The 20,237-nt window shown below is 37.7% G+C and overlaps 1 long non-coding RNA gene across 2 annotated transcripts in view; it reads right to left on the bottom strand.

The window, feature by feature from the left end:
* The window catches only part of LOC136794686 (uncharacterized), a 230,674-nt gene that overhangs the window by 178,745 nt on the left and 31,692 nt on the right, over positions 1 to 20,237 (bottom strand). The window lies entirely within an intron of this gene.

Genomic DNA, 20,237 nt, shown 5'->3' with positions numbered 1-20,237 from the left:
AGCTTTTACCCATGTTCTTAGGACCTAAAATAAACAAAAGTAAGTCCAAAGAAATCAAGCAGAAAAGGCATTCAGAAATCAAGCTGTTTATAGTGTCTTTTCCTTCTTTTCTCCCAGGAGATTCTGTAAAAGTAATAGATTGGAAGATCTGTCTTAGAAGATGGGAAGAGAGATGCTTGTTCTCCCCAGTATTTTGGGGAGAACAGTGCAATGAGTTAGAGAGCAAAAGTGAATGCAACCAGCAGCAGCATTTCCTGAAGCCAGCAGTTAATTAGGCTCTGACAACTTCCATCCTTTCAAAGATGCTTTTAGAAAGAAAAACTTTCAGGAAGACTTGAAGGAAAGCAAGGACTAGGATCAATGGAGAGGAGGGGAGTGTCCTTTAAGCACAGAAATAGGAACATATGTGATATCAAGAGGAAGCCTTTTTTTAAAATCTCCTCAATAAACTATAAGCTTCCTGAGGGCAGAGACTTTGTCTAATTATTCTTAAATCATTGTATCAACACTGCCTGTTATGGAATCTGGCATAAAATAAATATTTGATGAATGAATGTAAGGTAGTGATAAGAAGTGAAATTAAAATCTTAAATGTCAGATAAAGTGTCTCTGTACTTCAGTAGGCAATGTTTTCTGAAGGGGGTGTGGGAGTGAGAGTGATAAGTGAAAAGCAGCACTTTGGAAAGATTGAGGTAGTACCTGTGTACAAGAGAAGTAGGAAGAGGGAGGGAGCGTACCTGTGGAATAGTGTGAAACTGTAATAGAATGGTATCAGTGAGATCAGAAAGGAAGTGAAAGATGTAAAAGATGTAATAAAAATTGTCTGAACTTGAAGATGAATTGATGTGGGAAGAGAGAGAAGGCAAGGAGTGCAAGACAAATATGGGATTTGGAGTTGCTACAACTGGAAGAGAGTAGGTCCAATGAGTCCAAAAAAGAGAAGACAGTTCTGAGCTCCTATGAAACCTAATTCATCCAAATCTTGGGTCAGTGGGCTTATGGCCAAAAGGCAAAGCAAAAGAGACAATAGGACAACAGTGTAAACTACCAAGTCAGAATTAAAAGGCAAAAAAGAGATGAAACAGATTCAGCCAACAGAAAGCAAATCGTTTTCTAGGTTCTCAAAATCAGGAAGTAACCCAAGGTAAAGTCAGAGTAAAGAAGGAGGTGGAATTCCAGGTCATAATGATAACAATAGCTACCACTTATGGAGAGTTACTATGTATCAGGCACAATGTTATTTTGTCATCACATAGACGGTGTCTTTTAACCCTAATGGTCTGATTTCTATTTTACAGATAAAAAAACCAAGGTAAAGAAAGGTCAGATTTCTTGCCTAAGGTCACACAGTCAGTGCAATGCCAGAATTTACATTCATTATCACCTGTCCTTGCTGCTGTGTAAGTTTATTAATCAAAGCAGTTCATACCTGAAAAACCAGGTCACTAACAGAAAGAGAAAAACTTAAGTGACCCCTTCTCTATGTTAGCCTGACTCACTGGCTACCTCTGTAAGGTCAACCAACACCATTCCAGACCTACCCTAACAGTAACGGAGATAAAAATCTTTCAAGCCAGGATAGATATTTTAGGTCCCTATTAATTTTGAAAAATATGAAGGTTACTGATAAAAAACACAGAATGCATAGGATATACTAATAGAGACTCTCAAATACTGCATAATTTAATTGGAGCTATAATTTACATCTTTCTTAAATTGCATATCAATTTCCCAAGTTTTTACATCTCACAATTGAACTGCTTTCTAGTATTCCACTATCTTCCCATGCAAACCTATGTATGATTCCATCTATTTTTACTGTTTAAAATGTATATATATGTAAATTACTATTCATTGGATTCTTTTGCATCTGAGATATAAATGCTGAATCAATGTGGGAAACATCAAGTGTCTGTTTTAACCTGACTTGATTATATCTAAATATAAAATGTAAATTAGCATTTTATTTTTGGTTGCATTTATTGTTGTATTATATCATGCATTAATTAAAAACATATGTGTTTTAAAAACACCTAATTTACAATTCACCTGTATACACCACCATGTCATAATTTGTAAAGGCTGAAAGATTTATGCTAAATTTTTAACAGAATGTAATATATCTTTATTGATTTTTTTAGATTTAGTATCAATTTTAGCTCAGTATTAAAGGTTTAAAAAATAGAAAGTAACAGGTTCCAAGATGTCTGTGTTTTGTAATGTTGCCAAACAGCATTTTTGTAGTCTATTGATGTGATTGACATGTAGATATGATTCAGAGGGGAAGCCATTATTAATAAGAAGAAAAGTTATGACTATTGAATCATGACACTTTGCTGTTTTAAGTAATTTTCTGGCTCTGTGTTCTCAAGGAGAACATCATTGAAATGGAGAACAGGTTAAGGAGTCTGCACCTTTTTACAAAAGCAAAACACTAATGGAATGAGACATTGAGATTTAAAATAAACTAAGTACCCAGAGGTGGAAAGTGTCAGGATGGCTACAACACCAAATCAAACTCTGTTCCCAGCTTTCCACTCCCACTCTGTCCTCCTCAACCCCACTCCTCGTTACAGGAATGTGAACCTTCCACTGTTGTCACACAAGTGAAAATTATGTCCACACGATTGACCGTGAATTATCAGACATTTCACCGGATAAAACATGACCTACCTACAAATTTGAGACATAGAACTCTCTGAAATGCAACGAGAGACCCTAATGGGAGATATCCCATAATTTATTCTGGTGGTTCTCCCCCAACCCCTTTGCGGTACGCGGGCCTCACACTATTGTGGCCTCTCCCGTTGCGGAGCACAGGCTCCAGACGCCCAGGCCCAGCGGCCATGGCTCACGGGCCCAGCCGCTCCGCGGCAGGCGGAATCCTCCCGGACCGGGGCACAAACCCGTGTCCCCTGCATTGGCAAGCGGACTCTCAACCATTGAGCCACCAGGGAAGCCCAGGGAAGCCCCCCTGGTGGTTCTTTTAGTTCAACTGTAGAATTGATTAAAATATAGAGCTAAAGAGAAAAGGTTTCAGCTTTATCCTTATTTTGGTCCACTGAATTGTGTTCTTTTTCTCTATCCTGTAGCGCCTCCCTCAAACTTAGAAATAATGAGGTACTCTTGGACATAAGAGAAGCTGAGGATGGTAGGTGAATACAACCCTGCAAATCATTACGATGAGGGAAAAGAACTGACAATATAATACAATATTTGACAATATATATACTACAGTAATTGACGATATACATTGTCAATCGATGCATCATCTTTGGAATCTAAGTAGTCTATCTCTGAAATGTGTTGGGAATCCATCCTACCATTATATCCCTAATTTAAGTTCCCAACATTTATTGCTCAAGCTTAGAATTGACCTCACACTGGGTTCCCTGCTCCCAGGCTCCTGCATATGAAACCATTTGCCACATTACAAACAGAATTTCTTTCAAAAGCATAGTTCTAGCTACTCTATTTGCAGCTCCCAAACCTCTGATGGCTTCCCTTTGTCTCTCAAGTAAACTTCAGAGCCTTTACAGGAAATTCAAGACCCCATATAAACTGGCTCCAGTCTCATCTCCTCTACTCGCCCTCAAGCTCAGGCCATCCTGTGCTACTTGCTAATCCCTAAAGGTGCACACACCATCACACCCCTGAGCCTTTGCTTATTATGTTTCCTCTGTCTGGAATGCTTTTCCTTCTATTCTTCACCTCATGAAATCGTATTCCTTTTCAATGCCCAAGTCAAAAGTTTCCTTCTTTGTAAAGACATCTGACTACTACCATCCCAGAGAGAAATAATATCTTTCTTTGTCTTCCCAGGACACTATCATGCCATGAGAATTTTTCTCATCGTTATAGTCAATTGAATGTCTTTATTTCCCCCTAAGAGACATTTAGGTTTTGTGAAATCATGTCTTACTTATCTTTATGTTCCCAGGGCTTAACATACAATAAGTGCTCAATAATTCCTTGTTAGATTTAATTAGAGGGAAGTAAGTTGTGCTTGTATTCCAGATAAAATAGAGTAATTATAAGACAAGTAGAATAAAATACCTAGGTATTCAGGGGTCCTAGATTAAGTCATAATCAAAGATAATGTTTATAGGTTTGCATAAGATGTGATCCCTAACTTTTAAAACGTTACAGAATCACTAGGAAAACTTATAAATAAAATAATACATGCATTCATTTGGCAAGGATTTGTTAGGAACTATGTATAAGGCATTTTAGTAAACAAATATCAAATAAATATTGTAGATAAGTATTTCAAGAAATTCAGAAGAAGCTGAGATTATTGTAAAATGGAGCAATTGGGAACAGTTTCACAGAGGAGCTAAGATGTGACTTGGATGGGGCTTCCCTGGTGGCGCAGTGGTTGAGAGTCCGCCTGCCGATGCAGGGGACACGGGTTCATGCCCCGGTCCGGGAAGATCCTGCATGCCGCGGAGCGGCTGGGCCCGTGAGCCATGGCCGCTGAGCCTGCGCGTCCGGAGCCTGTGCTCCGCAACGGGAGAGGCCGCAACGGGAGAGGCCGCAACAGTGAGAGGCCCGTGTATCACACACACACACAAAAAAAGATATGACTTGGACTTAGAATAAGATTAATAATTTAAATAAACAGCCAGTGGATCATGAGTGTAAAAGACAGCAATGGTAAAGCAGATTGCATAATAGGGGAAGCAGTTAAATGCACTTGGCCAGAAGATAGAATATATTTATGGCTATATTTAGAGCTGGACTAGACATTTAGCTGAAGATGGGATTGCAGAGGACCCTAAAATAAAGTTTAGCAGATGGATCTTATTTCAAAGACATTGTTGAGTCATGGAAAGTTAGAGTAGACAATAGTATTTTGAGGCCATTGTAAAAAGCAAGGAAAGAAAGAAATAAAGAGAAACTTTTTGAAAAATCTATAATAGTGCAGGCTCAAGGGGATGAGGAAATGGATTGGGTGGTGGCAATGGAAGGAAAAACTTCCAGGTAGTAAATAAAAATGGAAAGCAGTTCTGAGTTGAAGCTCTGAATTCTGATATACATACTTGGTCTTAAATTCCAGCTCCACCACTTTGTAGTCATGTGAATTTGATGAAACAATTTATCTACGCCTCAAAGGGGAACCCTAATATACATATATATATATATATATATATATATATATATATATATATATATATACGTATATATATATATACACAGTATAACCCATAGGTATGTTATGGGAACTAACATGAGATAACGCATATGAGAAATAATGAGATAATGTACATAAAGTAAATAGAAATGCATAGAAGGAAAATGTATATAAGGCAAATAGAAAGGAGTCAAAAGTGAGTCAATAATTTAGAATCTCTGTAACTGGGGAAATAATAGGGTCACTGACAGTCTTAGAAGCTGGATTCAGATATGGTTTGGGAAATAATGACCACTTGGTTTTAAGACCAAATGTGACCAAATGTGACCAAATTTAAAACCAAATGTGACTAAGGTGACAGGGGACACTAAAGTATAGGCATCCAGTGGGCAGCTGAAGACCTAAGACAAGTGCACAGGAGAAATGACAAGATGGAGTCATAGAAACTTCTCATTTATTCATTAATTCACTTATTCTTTCAACAAATAGTTATCAAGTGCTTTCTCCATTCCAAATACTGTGCAAAATGCTAGGTGGGAACTGATGAGAAAAGTAAACACAAATGCTATATTCACATGGCAAACAATCTATTGAGAACTCAATAATCACATAAAGAACTACAAACAATGACAAGTAATGTAAAGGAAAAGACATTTTCCTAAAAATCACACAGGACACTGCCAGCGTGGCTAGCAAAACCAATGCAAATTGCAAAGAATTATATGTAGAAACTAAACTTAGAGGTATGGTTTATATTCAAGTAATTGGAAAAGATGATGCAGTCCATGAACAAGATAAAGGAGAGTAAGTCAGAGAGCTAGAAGGCAAACCAGGGTATGAGAAGATTGTAGAACCCATGGGAGAGGATTTTTCAAGAAAAGAGGGAATTTTCAACAATGTCAAATGATGCAGGAAGGTCAAGGAGAACTAAGAGTAAGTAAAAACACTGGATTCAACAATTACGAAGATACTGAATATCTTTGAAAGTACATTTTCAGAAGAACTGCAGAGAAACCATCAACATTCAATGGGTTACGAAAACATTGGGGAAAATAACATGGAAGTATAATTATGCTCAGATCAGTTACTGGATAAGTCCAATCCAAGAAATCACTAAAATTAATAAAGTAAATGAGGAATGTGAGTCTTAAGGGCCTCTGAGCAGTAGATTAAGAACAGGATGAAATATAAAAGTGGAGCTTATATTATTGTTGGGATTATTAATGAACACTTCCAATGTTTCATTTAATTTAAAAGCATCTGTTAGCCTAATGATCCCTCCGCCATTTAAAATTGTATGACTTCCGATGCTTTAATTTTCAATTAAGCAAATAGCTAAGACTTCTAAATATGTTATGTAAGAAAACTTTATCATCTGTTGTTGTGGGTTTGGGTAACTTGGAAATAAAGTGAATGGTGTAGTTTCAGGGTTTTTCAGTCCCAGTCCACAAAACATTTAATATGAAATGATGCAACTGTAATATCAGAGAATGGCTATTCATTGCCATTACTAAATGAAATTCAGCTATGACAGAACAAAGCACCACCAAGAAATCCCTTAGACAACCTCAGTTATCCTCAGCTCCTTTGGTTAACCCTGTTGAATGAATGTTCATCATGTTAAACATGAGGCCTCACAGACAAAAAGCATGAAAACTTGTGCGGTCAACTATGTCAATACATCTGACCTGTGGTCACATGCATCTACAGAGAAAAAGCCAAGAACGGATGGTCGTAAAAGAAATAATTTGAAAATAAAAATTTGTTGAGTGCTGCTGTATTAGTTGGTTTCCCTCCCACATCTGGTAGAATTAAAAAATATATATCAGAAGGAGAATGAAGAAACAACCTCCTTTACACACACACACACACAAAAGGGAGGGAGAGGGCAAGGAAAGACTTTCTTGCAAATCTTGTTTAGAACAGTTATACGGAGATGTTTAGTATTCCCCTCCAGGCTTCATTTGTGGTCTTAGAGTAGATCAAGTCCTACAGCCATTCTTCCTTCTCAAAAAAAAATTCTGGAGGCTAGTGTGACAATAAGGGATCATCTTTTCACATCACATCAGTACTTTATTGTAAACTTTATGCAAACTCAGATTTCTCAAAACAAAAAAGAACCTTTAAAATTTTCTGCAGCCTTTCTCTTACATGTGGTATACAGTCTGAGGTTAGACCTTTTTTAGGGCAAGAAGATACTTGAATACCATTGGGTCTCTCCCAGAGATGATGGACCTGATACTAGTTACCATGTCCACTGGGCCACTTCATAGGGGGCTGATGACAACACTAACATAAATTTCCACTGATATGTAAATTCCCATTCAAACACTAGAGCAAACAATTATTTTCCCTAAGTTGAAAAATAATGGAAATTTCCCCCTTGTATCTCATGTCTCCAAAATTATTTGATTGACATGCAACAAACATTTTAGATTCTCAAATAATCCAAGTCTATCTATACTCACAAGTTGAAATGCAGAAAAGGGGGACCTAGCCAGAGCAATCATCCTTGCCCCTGGCATCTTTTAGCACGGTGATTAAGAACACAGGCTGTGGAGTCAGAGCATTTGAGTTCAAATACAGCTCTGTCACTTAGTTTCTTCTTAAATTCTCTTCCCCAAATTTGGCATTTGTAAAATGTCAATAATGATTGTATTGAGTTGGCCAAAAAGTTAGTTTGGGTTTTTCCATAAGATGTTACCTTGTAGAGTTGCTTGGAACATTAAATGAAATCATTATTGTACTGTACTTAGAACAGTGCCTGACACATAACAAGCACTAAAAAAAATATTAGGTGCTATCACAATAGGTCATTTTATTCTGTTTATTCAACAGTCAACATATTTTGAGCACATTTTAAAATTCTTTTATTGAATCTCTATCTCCATCTAAATAACCGGGGTTACTCTCTTTGGGAAGCTTATGGTTTGAGGACTGAATTTTGGTTCCAGCAGGTAAACGCTGGGGTATTCAGTGGAAGCAGGCAGCGACTCATGGTGTCATCTGTATAATCTAGCACACGTGTGAACCTTTTCCAAGGGTTGGGCAACCGTTCCTCTGCCCACAAGCAATTCTGCATACAGGAATCATATTTTCTTATCACCATTTGCCTGGGTATTAATCTTACAACTTGAGCTCATTGAGTTGAGCTTCACTGGTGCAAATCTTGTGCAGTTGCACAGGGCCCCACTCTCAACAGGCCCTGCATTTGACTTAATGCTCTGTCATGAAATACGCGATGATTTTTGCACGAGACTCCACATTTTCATTTTGCATTAGCCCTGCAAATTATATAGTTGGTTCTGCCTGGAACCATGTCTTTTTCATCTCTATAACCCCAGGAACAGTGCTAAAAGCTTGATAAATTTTATTGAAGGAATGACATTTATGAACAAATGAACGAGTTAAATGCATGGATGAATGAATGGCTCTGAAAACAGTCAAAAAGTGAGACATTTAAACCCAAATTACATTGTTCTTTCCCTAAAAGGAACAATGAGTGGTCAAGCCAGGATCCCATAAAGCATTGCCAGGGATGCTAACCCTCCAATGGCACAAAGTGTCTGGCATCGCTTTGCTGGGTTTTAACCATGGAGCTCCCACCAGTGTTAATGGGCACTGGGAAAGGGAATTGATAGTGGGCCCAAGCAAGACCTGCAGCATTCATTGTGATAACTGAATTCAGTCACATTTACTCCTTAAAGGTTATTAGTTATTTTAAATAATTTTGTTAAATGCTCGAGAGGGAAAATAAAGACGTATTAATAAACACACAATTATACAGGTTAGAGCAACAGTGCAGTGCTGGTCATTCAGGAACCTTGTGCTAATTTTAATTAGCTGCTTTCCCTTGCTTTCAAATGTAATTAAAGGAGCTTAGCTGTGCTCAGTGATGCAAGCCACCTTATTTAATCACTAACATTATTTCCCTGAACTATTAATGATTTTCAAAACGCTTGTTTATGCAGAATTAGAACAGTAATTACCTTACCAGTTAATTTTGTACCTTCACATTTCACACCTAGCTCAAACGTCATTCATTTACCATGGCTTCTCTGTCAAAACAAAGAAATCCTTGTTCTAAATGTGCTTCTGAGTGCCAAATTGAAAGCCAAGTTTTGTAACACTAATAAAGTAGCTCCCAAGTGAAACAGGTGTAGTAATTTAGACCCTTCCTGTCTCAAGCTTGCACGTACATGCTATGTCTTTTCTTTATTAGCTTTAAAATGAGAGCTTGGTGTGCAAAATAAGCAATTTAATTCAGATTTGTGGAGCAGAATATAATCTTTAATTTAAACTAGTGCAGTAAAAAGAGGCCTTTAATTTTAACTGGCATGTGCGTGTGAATTTGAATTAATAATCCAGAAAATTGAAACTGTTTTGCTGCTGTTGCTGGATATTGACTGTTCTTCACATGCCCTTAGTTTCACTCACTCGATTTCTCTCCCTAACCATAGCTAGTGCTTTCTTTCCCATCTTTTTTTTCCCCCTTATGATGTAGCTGCTTTATGCAAAGCAGAGCTTTCTGGAAAAAGAAAAAGTCTCAGTTGACTGAACTCCTTTAAAAAAAAAAAAAGCACTTTAATAAAGAAATGCTGAACCTGTACTAATTTAGTTTACAAAAAGAAAATAATTGGTGTATTCATTATACCTACTTAAGACCTAATTCAAGTGCACTCTGAATTCATGCCTGTTTGAATCCTTAAATGGGAAGACTATCTACCCACATTCCTAATGACAAAACATCTCTGAATCCAAAGTCACCAATTTCTACTCTGAATCTTGTTCTACTCTGAAGCTATGATTCTGTATTGATTATGATTTAGATAGCACTCAATCTTATTTATTCTTCATGGCCTTTGCATGAGGATTACCTACCCGGGAAGCCTCCAGGTGTGCTGTTAACTCTGACTGAATGCTCCCTCCCTGCATCCCAGAAACACTGAGCATGTGTGCCACACAATTAGCTCCTATCACTATGTATGGATTCCTCCATTAATATGGGGCCTTTGTAATTGATAAGACACTTCTTTGTTAAAAACATTTCCCAGATTCTCAGCACCTCGGGGCTGGAGCCATGTCTTTTCAGTTAATATTTGCATGTGATGTAATAACTGTCTGAGGTGGAAATTAATAGTAGAAGCATAAATGTGCACTCCAAAATGTCAAATAGGTGGGCTATTGTGCAAAAATGCACTGAACTGAAAGAATGCCAAGAATATTGGGGAACATAAAATATGCATTCTAGGGCAAAGAAAGGGAGGAAATAATTTGATTAGGATTAGGAGAGTTTACTGCCTTTATCTGATATGCATTTAGACTAGAAAGAGGAAAAGCCAAAAAAGAAAGCTTCCTCAGGCTAGTACATCTGGGATCAAATAACACTGAGTGCAAGCCCCTGACAGAGTTGACCATGAATACACACAGCTTCCTCTTCCCCAAGAAGCATCTAATCAGGCCTTCAGCACTAGGAACCAAGATCCCTATGAGAGAGGAGAGCACCCTTCTGAGGGAGAGACATGGATGGAATCCCAAAGGCCCCACTATCTGCCAAGCCAAATATAACTAGATGATAGATAAATAGACAGACAGCCAGAAATAGATATGCACTTATGTAAATTTCTATACCTTTTTGCTAGTTCATAAAGCTCTTTCAATAGAAGGCAAAACTTTTCTTTAATTAAAGCTCAAAATTTTAAATTGCTACAAGGCAATCATTTGTGAAGGTAAGACTCCTTGACACCAAAATGCAATAGTCGACATGAATGTCAACATGGGTATGTAACAGTCCTATGTGATTTCAGCTGGATGGTTACACAGAGAAGACCTGTACAGAGGCAATTTGATGTTGTCCATAAGACCAATTCTTCTATTTCTGCTTCACATGTACTTTGTTATAATGAAACTCCATTTCTGGCAGAGACCTCGATCAAGGTATAACTATAGTTTTGTATGGCATAGCTTTTATTTCTTGTAATTTGGTTGTATCTCCCCACTCTAGGGTTAACTGCAACGAACAAGCTGCTGGAAGGCAGGATCCATGTTGTATGCACCTATCTCCTCTATAGTGCTGTGTTCAGTAAATAAAATAGTAAATAAAACCCCCAAATTAATAGTATACTGATTGATATATTGCTTAAATCAATGGGTAAACAAAAGCTAGATTTTACCAAAACTTCCAACCTGCTTTATTCCCTGTGAATACAGCTCAGCACTGGCAATCCCCTTAGCCTGGGTCATGGCTGTGTATTGTACAGATAATTTCATTTAGAGAAGACTAATTATGTGTTTACCAGGTGCCAGGCATTGTGCTGAACTCTGAGAAAACAAAAATTAGTAAGACCCAACCTCTGCCCCTAGTGAGGGAGAGAGACACATAAAATAAGTTGAACATGATGTGGCATGAATCACAAGGGGAGGAAAGAATCTCTCAGAATAGATTATCAATTCTTTCAAAAATTTCTAGGAATATTTGGGATATTTGTACTTTGTTCCATGTTGTGGCTTTATTCCTTACTATAGTTTTGTTCTAGAAGATGACTGAGAATCCTTTTCAGTTCTGAAATGTTGACTAGATTTTCCTTAAGTCACACTGGAATATATTCTAATATAAATCCACTTCCTATTGTTAAAATCTCCTTACTACTCCGACAAGTCTTTCTTCATAAAGCCTATTTCCCATTCTTTAATAAGTATAACCCTTTAATAAGTATAAAGTATACTTCACAAATATAATTGAGAGTAACCTTCAAGTTACTTTTTTCTTTTTTGTACCATTCTTCTCTTCTATTTTCTCTTGTATTTCTTTTTTTCCCCTTTCCTTTCTTTCTCCATCCCTCACTTCCTATAAACATATGGTCTCATAAGACATTCTACATGGAATACAAGGGCTGATGAATCCACTCTTGCCCTTAAGGATCTTATAGCTTTGTCAGGAAGATGTGTACATATGTTACTAAAGTAATCACAAATAAAGTATTTGGGAATTCAGAGTGAATAAAAATGAATAATCAGAAAAAGAGTAATGGAGGAAGTAGATATGTGTAATTCCCACAGGAAGGAGAGTTGAGGAAATGCATTCTAGGAAAAGAAAGCAGGTAACAAGGAGTAGAGAGAGAGACGAAAGAAAGAAAGAAAAAGAAAGAAAGAAAGAAAGAAAGAAAGAAAGAAAGAAAGAAAGAAAGAAAGAAAGAAAGAAAGAAAGAAAGGAAGGAAGGAAGGAAGGAAGGAAGGAAGGAAGAAAGAAAGAAAGAAAGAAAGAAAGAAAGAAGAGAAAAGGAAAGAAAAGAAGGAAGGAAGGAAGAAATTTGGTGTGTTTATGGAATTCCAAATAATAATCATCATTATTGGGTGGATGTAGTAAGACATTGTAATGGAAGATGAGGCTGCAAAAGCAAGTTGAAGTCAGAGGTTGGGTGCCCTTGCATGTCCTGTAACAGGACATTCTCCAGGGTGATGTAGAACCATTGAGGACTCTTGAGCAGAAGAACAAAATTAATAAAAACAAATTAGTCTCTCCTTGTATTTTAGAAGATAGAGAGGATAAAGCATGAACTTCAAAATTAAGAAGAACCAGTTTAAATTCCAGCTATTCCATCTGCTAATTGCTTAATCACAAGAACATTTCTTAAACCTCTCCCTTAACCTGTTTCCTCATTTGTAGAATGGGATAATAAACCTCCTTCACTGATATGTCCTGGAAGTGAATTACTGCACTGTAGCAAAATGTCTGTGCCTGGTATAGAGGATATGCTCGACAAATGTTGCTTCCCATACCCTTTCCTGTGTTTCCTATTTGCATGAATGACATATCTTATTCATTTTGAAACCTCAACTCTGTTTCCCCATCAAACCAGTGAACAAATCCTGTCAATTCTATCTCTGTACTAGCTCTTGTATCCGTACTTTTCTTGACCTTCTCCCATCCTCTACCCTATTACAGACCTTCTTTCCACTTGTTTGAGCTATTGCTTTAGGCTTCATCCTGGTTTAGGCCACCTCTAGGCCTTCGACTCTCCAGCCCACCCTGCTGACAGGCTGAATTCATATTCCTAGAGCCCTTTCCTGGTTCTATCACTGCCCTAGCTAAAATGTACCCATGGTTCTGAATAGTCTGTAGAATTAAGTCCAAATTCCTTAGTTGCATATTCGGGGCCCTACAACATACCTTTTTCAATATAAGCCCCATTAATTACTATATTTCAGTCAAATAAGACAACGTCTTATTTCCTATCTTGCCTTGTGGCCTTCGGACTCTGTGCCTTTGTTCATGTCATTCCACTGCCTGGAATCTGTTCCTCCTATCACACTTCATTCAACCATGAAGGAAGTTGACTTGCTGAGAAAGACACTGGAGAAAGTTAGAAAGAGACTGAGTCCTTGGTGACATCACTGAACTACTGAATTTACCAATCCTAGGACCACCCAACCTCAGGACTTCTTATGTGAGTTACTAAACTATTTGTGGTTTAAGCCAGTTGTGTTGGGTTATTTTACAACTAATAATTGAAAGCATCTTATATGATAATATGGCCACTCCCTTAATGAGCTCATAAGTTAGCATGATAACACAGGAGAAATAACTTGTAAACAACTATTTGTATATTGGGATAAAAATAAAGCTTATCCTCTAGAAGGATCCATGCCTCCACATTCTCTGTATCCCTACAAAACTAGAATTGTTGAATCATTCTGCTCTATTGGCCACAGGAAAAGCAAAGACTTCAGAAATAATTATAAAGTTTACCAATGTTCCAAATTCACCATAACCCCATCCCACTGGTCTAGAAGTTGTCCCACTTCTCTCCTACAAAAGGTATAAAAGCAAGAGAGACTATCTGGGGGCTTCCTTTCCTGCACAAGGTCCATGCTGTACCTGCTTTTGTTTCCATGTCTGGCTTTACTGTTGCTCGCCTTTCAGGAGAATTTTGTCTCCTGGCATGCAAATTATTTCAGAAAATTTTAGATATTACACAGTTAGAATGAATAAACAATCCTTTTCTTATCCAAAATTTAATTTTCCTTCTCAAGGAACATAGGTCAAATCCTCAGAGCCTAGGAGGGAGTGATGCAATACCAACCACAGCCCTGAGTCCCAGAGATAGACCAGTCCCTCTGCTCCCTGCCTCAGGGGACTTCTAGGAGCATGACTCTAAAAAAGCTAATGTGGCCATTTTCTCCTCTTATTATTTTTTACTACAGTTTATAGTGCTCAGCCCCCAGATTTCTTTCCCCCTATTTCTAATGAAGCCCCCAAATAAGACTTTGATGTCACTGAGTTCATCTGGTAGGTGATCCACCATGACTCTTGTGATCTAAACATCTCCAGCTTCATTACTAACTTTTTACATTATAGAGTAGTTTATTTGAGTGAGTGCATGCATTATCTTCTAAAACAACAAGCTTTCTGAGGGCAGTTTTCTTATCTGTTTCATCTTTGTTCCCCTAACACAGTTTCCTGAACATAACAGTTGTCAAAAATAAGGAGGATATAGAATAGCTATGTGTAGAATGCAATGAAGGGGAAGGAGACTGAAGACAGGAAGGCTATTTAGAAGGCAATGATCCAGACAAGAGGAAGGAAGTTCCTGTCTAGGCCAATGGTGGTGGCAGTGGACAAGTGAAATAGACCTGGGAGATATTATAGGGGTAGTATTGTCAGTAATTGTGATGGACTGGATATAGGAAGTTAAGAAAGGAAGAGAATCAACCTGATTAAGGAATATGCAGCACAAAATGTTAGGAAAGAACATTAAATGAAAATAAGGAAGAAAAGAAGAGCAGATATGGAATCAAAACCAGAAGAAATGAGTTTAGTTTTAGTTTCTCTGCATTCCCACAGGTTAGATCACCAAAATTCAACTTAATATGCTAGTAGGTATTCAGCAGATGGACAAGACCTCAGAGCTATGAAAATATTTCTTCTAAAAGATTGATACTTTTCTACCAAAATCTATTATTCTCTGTTCCCTGAGAACATGACTAGTCTATATCTCCTAGCCCCTCCTGAATCTTGGAACATGATGGTTCTCACCAATGGACTATGGATAGAAGTAAAACATGCCACCTCCAGGCCTAGTCCTTGAGACTGGGTATGCCTTCTCAATGCTCTCACCCCTGCAGCTGGTTAGATACCACAGCAACCTTGTATCACCTGTGAAATGATGGGAACGGCCTGAGAATGGTGGAGCAAAGGGATGGGAAAACCTGGATCCTGAATGTGGAGTAGAGCCACCTGATGACCTGAAATGCTCAGCTTGGGTTGTTACATCAGAGGAAAATGAATTCTATATTTTGAGGCCATTGAATTATAATTAATTACAGCACAAATACTATGTTCTGTTTTGGGGGGGAATCCTATGGCTTCAAAATGAGTCATCCTTATCCTGAAGCGGAGGAGAGTTCCACTGTCTCTAAGCTATTTACTCATTAAAATAAAATAAAAATACTCACAGAAAAATTGGGTAGATCTTAGGGCTAACCTTAAGGGTAATCTAAGGGTTAGAGGTTAGATTAGCTATACAACTTTAAAAGAAACTTTTCCTTGCTCTCAGTATCACAAAAATCTGAGCTGGTCCAGAGCAGAAAGTTTGTTTTTATTTATTTTTTTAAATTTTTATTGGAGTATAGTTGCTTTACAATATTGTATTAGTTTATACTGTACAGCAAAGTGAATCAGCGATATGTATACATATAGTCCCTCTTTTGTATTTCCTTCTCATTTAGGTCACCACAGAGCATTGAAGAAAGTTCCTTGTGCTATGCAGTAGGTTCTCATTAGTTATCTATTCTATACAGAGTATCAATAGTGTATATATGTCAATTCCAATCTCCCAATTCATCCCACACACCCCCACCCCCGCTTTCCCCTTGGTATCCGTATGTTTGTTCTCTATGTCTGTGTCTCTATTTCTGCTTTGTAAATAAGATTGTGTATAACAAATTTGTGAGATTCTACATATATGCATTAATATACATTTATTTTTCCCTTTCTGACTTACTTCAATCTGTATGACAGTCTCTAGGTCCATCCAGGTCTCTACAAATGACCCAATTTCGTTCCTTTTTATGGCTGAGTAATATTCCATTGTACATATGTACCACATCTTCTTTATCCATTCCTCTGTTGATGGACTCACAAAACCAAGCACCTTTCCCTCCTTGCCCTGGTTGCTAGGAAACTCAGAGATATATTTGTGCTATAGAAAATATGCTAGCAAATACATAGGACAATGGATACATGATCTTTGAATTCTCGGTCACTGGTTTTCATTTACTAACTCTTATTTTCTCTCTTCTCTGATTATCTCAACTATAAATTCTGCCCCCCTGAACTGAATAAGCTATTTATAAGTCACTTTAAATAATTTCAAGGATGAAATGAGACACAAGAAAAAAATAAATAAATGCATTTCAAAAGTACCCATTTTTATAAAACTGAAGTTTTATATGCAGAAGCTTTAAATTCGACAAGACAATGTGTACTGTTCCAAAGGTGAGTTCAAAACAGCACCATTTGGATAATCTACTTTGTAGTCTGCAATTTTCTGCTTTTTACATGAAAGAATATATTTATTAAGCTATTTATAGATATTTAACATATAATTTACTGTTCTAAACACTCATTTTTGATCTTTGTTCTTTATACCAGACATCCATTTAGTACAGCATATATTACTCAACTATCATAATAAGAGAGGCAAAATGAAAACACTCTTTTAATTTAGTAGAGAATTATGTTTTAGTAACTCTTTTCCTGCGTTTTGGTTATATTATTTATACATATAAATTAAATAAAACATTTTCAGAAGAGTTTTAACCATATTTGAATGGGCTTTTTGTAATGGTTTCCACCTCCTACAAGTTTAATGATACCATATTGAAGGAATTCTACAATCTCTGAAAAGATTCTAGAAGGTAGCACAGTAGTCGTGTTGCATATATTCAAAAGTGATACGAAAGGTCAATTCCTTTTTCTCTTTATTTTTTTTTTTGCGGTACGCAGGCTTTTCACTGCCGTGGCCTCTCCTGTTGTGGAGCACAGGCTCCGGACGTGCAGGCCCAGCGGCCATGGCCCACAGGCCCAGCTGCCCCACGGCACGTGGGATCCTCCCGGACTGGGGCACGAACCCGCATCTCCCGCATCAGCAGGCGGACTCCCAACCACTGCGCCGCCAGGGAAGCCCGGTCAATTCCTTTTAAGATTTCAAATATAGTCCCTGATTTTAAAGCTGCCAAACACCTTACATATAATCATGAACACTTTATGTATAATAGTGGCAGTGTTAAAGAAAAATATATTTTGAATTTTCCACTAAATATAGTTAATATTTAAATATTTTCTATACTTTAAAGGGCTTAGGAAACTTAAGGTGACAAAAAATATATATTTCCAATATTTCCACGATGCCCAAGATTCATGGTCTCCAGGGAACTAGGGAGCACGTGGCCACACAGGGTATGGCCTGTTCTTCCAGCACTGTTATGTGCTTGGTTATGATTTATTCAAACCCAGTCCCAAACTTGCTATTAGCTCCCTCATTGCTTTAATGCAACTAGTCCACCATTCATAACTGTCAAGGACCAATTCATCAGAACTGGGACAGTTTAGGCCTCCAAACTTGTAAAAATGTCTTTTTTCTTGTTAGTATATATAAGACTACAAACACTATTGTTCCATTCTTTCACAATCTCCCCGTTTTTGTAAATATTTTTGAAGACACTTACCCAATTTTTAAACTAACCTGGCAAAGGAAACATACTTGAATTATAAGTACACATGGCATTTTTAGAGATATTTTTTGTTTGTGTTTGATAGTGGTGGCCCCCGAAGGCCTCTCAACTAATCATGGATGAGTAATATTTGCTTTCATAAAATACAAATAAACCACAGCATGCACAACTTGAGACTAAGTGACAAAGCAACTAAAAACTTGATGAGATCATCTAAAAAAGGTAACAGAGAAATGACCACTTAACTTAGATTTCTGGTCTTCCTCCATTTAAAAAAAAATAACTTACAGTAATGGATGACTCTCAAGAGCATAACACTTTAAGAAAGAAGTAAGTCACAGAGGAATGAATAGAGCATATGCCATTTATTTAATGTTAAAAATTGGCAAAAAAAAAAAAAAAAAAAAAAAGAATGAGTAACCAAAAATTCAGGTTATGGTTACCTGGGCGATGCAAGGCTGAGAGAATGAGATTAAAAGGCACATAGGGCTTCCCTGGTGGCGCAGCACTTAAGAATCCTCCTGCCAATGAAGGGGACATGGGTCAAGCCCTGATCTGAGAAGATCCCACATGCTGCAGAGCAACAAAGCCCGTGCGCCTCAACTACTGAGCCTGCACTCTAGAACCCTCGTGCCACAACTACTGAGCCCGCATGCCACAACTACTGAAGCCCAGGTGCCTAGAGCCCATGCTCTGCAACAAAAGAAGCCACTGCACCACAACAGTGTAGCCCCTGCTCTCCGCAACTAGAAGAAAGTCCACACGCAGCAACAAAGACCCAACACAGCCAAAAAAAAAAAAAAGGCAGATAAAAGACTTCCAAAATTCCTGTGAAAACTTTGAAAAACAAACCCCATAAATCAGAGAACAACATTTTCAGTTTGGTTGGTAGATAGCAGGCAAAACCTTCTTTCTTTTTTTTTTTTTTTTTTTTTTTTGCGGGCCTCTCACTGTTGTGGCCTCTCCCATTGCGGAGCACAGGCTCCGGATGCCCAGGCTCAGCGGCCATGGCTCACGGGCCCAGCCGCTCAGCGGCATGTGGGATCTTCCCGGACCGGGGCACGAACCCGTGTCCCCTGCATCGGCAGGCGGACTCTCAACCACTGCGCCACCAGGGAAGCCCCAAAACCTTCTTTCTTTATAATTATTTTGGTAAGGAAAATTTATCAATATTTTCAGGGGAAAAAAGGATTATGGTATACTAGTTCAGTTTGAAAATGTTAGTCCTAATATTATAAAAGCTTAGAAATTCTTCTCAGGAGAATTTCCTGATGTTTTGCCCATCTCATCAGGAATGTCAACAGAGGAATAAAATGGCAGTCAATCTTCTGGACAGCGTGGTGTTTGTCTTTGGCTGTCAAGTAAAAAGGGCTGCAATTCCATTCATCTGGAGAAGATTAGAATACTCTGCAAAATCACAGAAAATTGAAAATGGAATCACAGAACGCTGGCCAGTCATTCTCCCCAGCTCTCTTCGGAAGAGGGCATAGTCCCACCTCACAGCACAGTGGTTAATAAGCTACATTCTCAACAGCATAAACACTGTGAGATAAAATGTACCTGGACCCTTACATGTTAAGTCATGAAGCATAAAGATTATGTAATATGGAAATTCTTCATTCAAAAGGGAAAAAAATCCACTAGATACACAAAATAGCATTTTATTTTTGAATCTGAAAACGTCTAGAAATTAATCACTTCAGATAATCTGAAGGTTTTTATGTGTTAAAGTGCATATACTTAGTCAGGTGCTATCTGTCAATAGAAAGGTCACAGTTTAAATTCCAAGTTTAAAACTGAATAATTTCAATAGTTTTTCATATGTTTCTCCAAAAGCAACATGCACCTGCTCTAAAAAGAGGGTGTTTACTACTATAATTATTTAGAGACCATTCAAATTCAGGATGAAACATGTAATGCATATATACATACACACACATATGCACACATATACAGAGACAAGCACACATGTATATACATATTACATATAGATATATGTATTTGAGTGAAAATTTGAATAAAAATATACTTCTTTTTTGTTGTCTTAAAATTAACTTTAAAGGATTTTAAAATTGCATTCCTCCTTTAATACCACATACTGCGCAATAAGCCTTGTATTACATCATTATATCACTGAACACAGATATTCCCCAAAGAACTGGCTCAGGAAAGTGCCAAAACATGGCAGCCCGTCCTGTCCTCGTTTGGGTTGGATTCCAATTAAGTCTAACCAGGAGGAAATGGCTTCCTGCCAAGAGCAGAAACAAAGGGACAGGACAACGTTCGTCTTGGGCCATGGGGAAATTAAAGGCAATAATGGAGACTCGTGCTTCAGGAATTACCCGTCTGCTCTAACCTGGGAAATGCT

Source organism: Kogia breviceps, chromosome 1, assembly GCF_026419965.1.
Source record: "Kogia breviceps isolate mKogBre1 chromosome 1, mKogBre1 haplotype 1, whole genome shotgun sequence".
NCBI lineage: Eukaryota > Metazoa > Chordata > Mammalia > Artiodactyla > Physeteridae > Kogia > Kogia breviceps.
Note: the sequence above shows the minus strand (reverse complement) of the source record. Positions and strands in the feature narration are given on the sequence as shown.